Raw genomic sequence first — 7,870 nt, 5'->3', positions numbered from 1 at the left:
ATCTTTGGGGCAGTGTTAGGATGTGGGCTCCCCTAGCAGCTCACCGAGGAACGCAGCACTGTGCTGGCTGCTGAGCAGCACTGAACCTCACACAGAGCCCTGGGAGGGGACAGAGGCATCACCTGCACAGAGCAGCACCAAGCGAGCGGTAGCACAAGTGTGCTCACTTTCATTAAATGCCAAGACAGAGGAAACACACTCCCATGAGAAACTATTCCCAAAACACGCAGAGATACAGGAGCCCTGACGTCAGTCTGCCTGGCCATGAAGAACCATGAGCTGCTCTGCAGCATGACCCTCAGCCCTTATTTCACACTTGACTGTGAGCAGCTCCCAGCCCTTGCTAACTACAGCTCCCAGTAGACACCACTCCTACAGCCCGACACACGCGACAACACAGTTTTCTCTTCCCACCTCCTCTCTGCAACCCTTCAACCCGCAATAGCTCTGCTTTTCCAGCTTCAAATCAAAACAAAACAGCAACAGGCAAAGCAATCTGCAAATGTTTGCAAGAAGCAGAGGGGGATGCATGGAGGAGGGCTGTGCTGGGAGCCAGCACCTGGGACGCACACAGGAGAGCAGTGAGGGATGTTACCTGCACGCACCCGCGCTGCTGTCGGTTTTGATGCCCGTGTCTGGGTTGAGTCGGCTGCTCAGCAAACTTGGCCGGGCCACAATGCTTCCCCCTCCCCTCCCTGCAGCTGGGATGTATGGGTGCCTCCTATGGAGAGTCTCCATCTCACTATAATGCTCCTACCCGCCCTTTGTAGAGCACTAATCCTGATGCACCGGAGCCAGGAACACGCTGTGCACAGTCAGAGAAGCGATCTTTTCCCCCTCCCTTTTTGGGGGTTTGAAGTTAATCCAGCTCTGGGCAGTGTCTGGTGGCAGCGTCCCCATGATCGCAGCCATGAATCCTTGTGCAGGCAGTGGTTTTCCATTGGGATTTGCCCCTGCAGGCACGGAGCTGCTCAGCACCCAAGCACAGCTCTCCTTGTCCACTCAGGGGCACATCCAAGAGCCAGTATCAGGCCAAGGCTGTCACCAACCAGGCAGGAACCTGCTTTGGGAATAGGACCTAGAAGCAGGGGTGGAGTTGCCAGAGAGTCCCCACAGTCAGGGATGGAAGGGACCCAATGGTCCTACAAACACCGTGTCGCCTCCAAGTCTTATCTCAGCAGCACCCCAGCAAGATTCAAGGCTCCTGATGCATGCTAAGAAATCCCACCTTTGCCAGTCAAGGCTCAAACACATCCTCCATCACTCAGACAAGCATTCTACAAACCTTTTCCCAGTCACTCCCCTCTGTACATTTGCCAAAGAGGCTCTAACAAGGCAAACTGAACTAAAAGCACTTCTACTCATAGAAAAGCAAAGATTCCATATTACCTCACCAGTCCAGCATAGTTCAAAGCTGCTCTTGTTCTTTTCCATCACAAAGAATCACAAGGTCCCAGAAGCAGCAGCTCCCTGCCCTCTCAGCATGCTTTTCTTGATGCAAACACTGATGCTCTCCATCCTGTCCATCAGGAGCCTCTGTCCAGCTGTTGTCTGATGAAAGTCAGGTTCTGGAGCCACAGAGAGCAGCCAAAAGTCAATAGACACCAAATGACCTTAAAACTCACATTTCTCACAGAGCATATCCCTCCTTGGGCATCATATCACTGTTATGCATACGGGATGAGTTTCCCAAACATCACATCTGTGCTCTCCAGAAGATGTTCCTGGCCCATCTGCCGGGTGCCCACCGCTGGCATTTGTGAGAAGCAGCACCAACGCTATTGCTGTGTCTCACATAAGCTTGTTTTTCCCTTGGCCCCGCAGCCAGCCCTTGTATTCTTCAAGGCTAGACCATGGCCTCCAAGGGCACCTCCAGCTGCAGAAGTGTGGCAGCAGATTAGGGAAAAACACGTCCTTGGTGCTCAGGGCCTCTTCTTGTCCCATGGTGGAGAGGCTGAAATCCCTGTTGTGTCGGCACTGTAAAACTGCCTTTGATGCTCAGACCCGCTTGTGATTAGGCCTGTAAGCAGAAATTAGAGAGACATGCTTACGGGTAAACACTCTTTCCTCTGTTGGATAAACACTGCCTATTTCTCCCTCCATTAAACACAACATCTCCAAAGCCCCAGAGTCTAATAATAACACTGAACAGAGACTTTTCTCTTTTGTGCAGTGCTCGGCTATGCAGATTAAGTTTAAGTGATTTCCTTTCAACAGGTTGGAGACAGCCACAGGCAGCAGGGCAGCAGTGACACATGCAATGGGTCCCTGAACAGCGCTGGGACCCCTCTGCTCTGCACTGGGCAGGCTGGTGGCAGCTTCTTCTCCTCAAAAGAAGGCAATGTCCCTGAGAAACCTCCATCATGACAAGTCCTGGCTCTCTGCAAGGAGCAGAAAGTCCAAACTTTGGTCCATCTGCATGCACTGACAGCTCAATCGATGGCTGGCTCCTGCCACAGGCAGTCACGTGCACGCGGGCGGGCAGATTCAATGGTCCTATTTAAACCTGCTCCCAGAGACCTCAGGCCCTACATGTGTCACTGTGTAAGATGCCATTGATGCCGAGGCAACTTCTTTGCAGGACGTCAAAGCATAATGGAGCAAACCCCTCATGTGTGAAGAGAAAGCCGTCCTTTTGCACCAAGGCATTGCCTCTATTCAGTCGGGGAGATTTTTATGTTTGGAGTCGAACAAGACAGACGTCAGCGCGGCCAAGGGCACAAAACAATGGGGACAATTAGCCAGGGTGTAGCACAGCCACCCGTGGGATGTGGGGAAATGAGGATTTGGGGTTGGCCAGTGGGAAGTGAGCTTGCCTTTTCCCCAAGCACCCAATGGGGAGGAGCCACCCCTTCCATGACATCCGCATGCCATAAGAGTGGCACCACACACCAGCACCCCAGGCAGCAGTGGGGCCGCTCGAATTTTCCACTTGGGAGTGAGATTGCAAAGACAGCAGAGAAGAGCTCAGTGGCTTCTCCTTGCCTCCAGCCGTGATGCTGAAAAAGCTTCCCTAGCACAGGCAGACCCTTCCCTGCCTGGGAGAAGCTCTGTGCAGGACAGGGATGGCACAGTGCAGGTGACACGGCAGAGGCTGGCAGGAGAGATGCAATGGACATTAATAGATTGCCACATTTCCACGTTGGGTGAGGCTCTTTCTCTGCTCTGCACAGCTTGCTGTCCCATACCAACCCCCAGCAAGCATTGAGCTGCAGACCCCTAAGTGAACACCAGTCTGATACTCCCTTTTACCAAGGCACATTGCCTTCCTCCTCTTTCTGCTCAGGCTGTAGCTTTGCCTTCCTTCTGGAAGCACCATCTGAAAGATCTCTCATGCTTTTTGCTGCCCGATTTTTGCAGCAATCTAGGTATAAACTACTTGGTAGACGCTGAAGGGTTTGTTTCCCCAAAAGGTGCTGTTTTGTTCAGCAGTCTCTTTTCCTACCTCTCTTTTCATCATTTTAACACAAAAACTAAAGCTTTTGAAATCCCTGTCTCATGTCAGGATGTTACATACCTGAACTCTTCCCACATTTGAATCCTGAGTCTGAATGTGAACTTACCCCCAAAACCTCAAGTTTGCAATTTAAGGAGTTTCCCTTGATGTATTATTTAAACGTATGTTTTAATTATTAATTGAGGCAGTTTAGTGCTGTCATTTTGCATCCAAACCCTACACTGGGCTCAACCGTTACCTGCAGCAGAGCATCTCTCCTCCCTGGCACGTTGCAACCTTCCTCCCCTCTGCTGCTGCCAAAACACTTCATTACATCATTTCAACAAGTTCCTCTAACTCGTGTTCAAGGTACTCAGTTAATGACAGACTTAAACATTTTCATACCCAAAACTAATTGGTTTACAAAACACCTGGAGCAAAAAAATAATGATAGATTTGCACAAAATCCTGCTTCACGATGCATAACTGGAGGAAAGACTGTGCCACCTCTATTGTGTTTAATGAGGTTGTTGCCTGTTCCTTTGCGATGTCTTTATGGAGAGTGGCAGATTTCTTTTGCAAACGCATTGCCTGTTTTCTCCCTTTGTTTCCCCACCTGTGTGGCTGCAACCACTGATTCCCCAGGAAAGGACCAGAAGTTCCACCTCAGACATCATCCATCCAGGTCAGGGCTTACCCCACACCCTGGGTTTAGAGCTGCACGGTGCTTGGGGCAGATACAGGAGGAAGGGCTGTCTCTGCTTCTGGCAGCAGGGAGCTGGAAAGGGGATTTAGGGTTTTACTGCATGGAGGGCTCACAGCAATAGAAGGGACCTGCAGGAGCAACAAGTGCCGCTGCTGCCGGATGGCCACAGAGGAACCAGCAGGATGATTTATCACCTCTGTGCTTGGAGCACGAGTCACATATTCCCCAAGCCATAACTAACTGCCATGCTAAAAAAAGTAAGAATCACACTGAACAAAAGCCCACGGGCTGCCCTGATGAGCATGAGGGCTGGCCACACAGTGAGTAGGGCCATTGGCACCAAGCTCACCCTCCCACACCTCCTGCCTTTTGCTCCAGCACCCAGCCCAGCTCCCTTGGGCAGTTGGGTGCCAAGCACGGGCATCCTAGGGCACATGAGTGTGTGATTTTGGAGTGATGGGATAAACCCATCCTAACAGAATGAGTTCCCCCACCCATAAGGTTTGGATAAACCCATCCTAACAAGCATGGCTCATTGGCACTGTTTGGAAGACTGGTATTATTGTTGCCTCTTCTGCCCTTGGGCCCATCAGCTGCTCATGTCCACCTCTGCCCAGGTGTGATTCACTCACCCTACACACGCCTAAAGCCACGGCGACCACAGCACGGATTTCCCCCAGTGCCATGGGATGCTGCGAAGCGCTCAGCTCCTAAGAAACAAATAAATTAGCTCCACACAGTAAAACTGAATTTGGCTTCCTTTCCACAAAACCATGAAGATATTTATATATAATTTATCTTTCTAAGTTGTCATGTGGCAAAAGACCTCTCGCTGTGAGGCAAGCTTCTCTTCCTACTTAGGGAGAATTACGTGATTAAATAGAGACCTGAAAAGTTGTGAACAAGCATTGAAGAAGAAAAGGTTTTCCTCTTAAAGCCTTAATGAAGTGGGTTCATTCCTCCTCCAACATCAACTTAGCCTTGTGTAGTTTGTTTTCACTCTGGTTAATCACTGACCAAAGCTGTAGTGCGGACCACCAGTTCCCAATAACCCATAAAAGGCAGATCAGAAGCTATTGTTCTTTTCTGTAGGGCTTAGCAGACAACAGCTGAATAAACCTGTTCAAAGTCAGAACAGTCAAGGAGGAACAGAAGCCCAGTCATCAGTGAGGGGGGGATCCTGAAAAGGAAATTCATTTATTATGACATAATTGATAGCATGCGAAAACACAGACCTGGTGCAATCTTAGGTAATTAAATATGGAGCAATTAATAACAGTTACAGAAGCAATGTTATGGCAAAGAGGGAATTCACGCCCACCCGCTCCCTGTGGATGCAGGCTCCTGGTATCCCACTGCTGAGATTTTGGTTGAGACCTTCACAGGCTGGGGGGGAAGGAGATGAAGAAAGAACCAGATCTTTGGAAATTGCACTCTGTGGAAGCTGTACAGCTGAGAGAGGCTGATGGGGCTGCAACACGCTGGGAAGGGACATGGTGCAGCTGCTGCAGGAGGAGCCGAAGGAAAAACACAAATTCAGCCTTGCTTGGGAGGCACGTTTTACCCTTTTGGTTCATTTGGAGTCACAGCACTCACACACACACCAGTCCTGTGCTTTGGCTGCTACAAGGGTCTCTGGTGCCAGAATGACCTGGCCCTTTCCAACTCAAAAGAAAAGACTTCGCAAGACCATAGCTCAGAAATACAGAACCACCGAGTAAAGCAGTAGGATGGGATTGTTTCCTCCAAATTTGCTTCTGCCCATACAGAGGCTGTGGGAGGGAAAGTCTCTTGCCCGCTGTCTCCTCCCAGCCAGGCAGTGGCTCATTCCCATGCCATGCTCCCACCACCTACTGCCACCAGTGTCACCTCTGCACTTCACAGGGCTGCTGCCAGCCGGTACTGCCTGTGCACAGCCAACACTGGGCCCTGGGGTGAAACACCCACCTGGGGGTGGCCAGGGCACGTGCAAAGCACCACAGCTCCCAGCCTGCCCAGTACAAATGGTGGGACCTACTGCAGCCAGGGTGCAGCACTGCTTGGGCTCAGGAGGGTGAGGGGAACACATGGGAAGGCTGGGGGAAAACCAGCAGCAAAGGCAGCTTTTCTCCTCTTTGCTTTCCCGAGTTAAAGCAAAATAAATGAATAGCACTGGTAAAAATGAAGACTAAAGACTGATCAACAGATGAGGCTGATGAACAGCAGCAAAGGCTGAGGCTGAAAGAAGGATTTGTTGTCACTGCTGGGAGGAGGGAGAGGGGAAGAAGGGAGCAGGGCTTGCACTGCACACCATCGACTTTAAGTTTTAGACATCATTTTCTATTTTTCAGCAGTTTATTCCTCTCACCTGCGTGCTCCATGGGGAAACACTGATTGCTTTAATTCTAACATTTGGAGTGGAACCCATTCACGAAACTTTCTGGCTGTGTGATTCAAACGAGCCTTCTCTTTCCTCTTTTTGTTCTCACAAGAAAATCAATTCACTTGAAGAGCCTCTTAATCCCATTTTTGCAATCAACAATTGCCACTTGTATATCGCTCTAATAGATTAAGAAGTGGGATGATGCGGTTGTCTGGTCTAATTCAACCCTATTCAGGTAACTGCAGCCCGAGGCACTTTGTAGTGCCAAGTGTAGAGCTCTACAGGAAGACTTTTGCTATCATAATTTCCTGTGGAGCTATGCACTGCCCCCACTGAGTAGCCTGAATTACTTTGAATTAGGCCCGACAACCACAGAGAGCAGAAATCCAACAAGCAACAATAACCAAGTCTTTGAGCATGACTTGCATGGGTTATTTTTTTCTTTGCATTAGAACAGAAAGGAGGAATTTCAAAACGCGCATCTATTTAAATGACAGCGACCTGCCATAAATCAAGTGTGAAACAAAAGGGGAAACAGTTTAAGTGAGGGAGAAGTTGAAGCGGAGGAAAAATTAATCAAAACAGTTTTCAAAAACTTCATCGTAAGAGCCTGTGAAAAAATTTCAGGCCTACAGCATCTCCATGGCAACAGAGAACAAGCACATGTTGGATACCAAAATCATAAAAGGTTTGTTTTGAGGGGATGGAACAGAAACAGATGGATCAGCGCTTACTTTTAGTTTAATTTGTTAAAACATTTCGGGCCGTTTATCATCTGGAATGCCAAACCAGTAAAGAAATACTGAAAAAAAATGTCTGCACCAACGGTGCTGTGACGTGCACCCCAAGGAGACAGAAGGGGAAAGAGTGGATTTAAGGGCACAAACACACTGCTGAGAGCTCAGATCTGAGCTGAAAACCAGGCAGGCTTACAGCAGGTGAAACAACCCAACGCTGCTCCTTGGGTGTGCATTTGGATCTCAGTACATCTACAAAGAGATGATTCCCTGCGCTGGAAAAGATAAAAACGTGGCACACGTTAAACTGTTTGTAGTTCAGAGAGGGAATAAACTGAGAAATGTGAGTAAAGATGCAGCATCTCAAGGAGTGCGAGTTTAAAACGTTCTGGGCAGCCAAACTCTAACCTTGGAAGGAGAGTTGAGAAGAGGTTTATTTCCTTTTCCCTTTTCTTTTTTTTCTTTAATTTGTCACCATCCCTTAATTATTACCAACACGGCAAAAAAAGAAAATGAATTAAATCTAAATAAATATCGAAGGTTTCTCTTCTTAAGAGTTTCAATCACTATTCCTACTCTTTTACCTTTCTGTGTTCAGAAAATAAAGAGAACAAAGCGGGAGCCCTACT

Source organism: Centrocercus urophasianus, unplaced genomic scaffold (assembly GCF_019232065.1).
Source record: "Centrocercus urophasianus isolate 14NV4802_14NV808 unplaced genomic scaffold, USGS_Curo_1.0 seq_24, whole genome shotgun sequence".
Classification (NCBI taxonomy): Eukaryota; Metazoa; Chordata; class Aves; order Galliformes; family Phasianidae; genus Centrocercus; species Centrocercus urophasianus.
Note: the sequence above shows the minus strand (reverse complement) of the source record.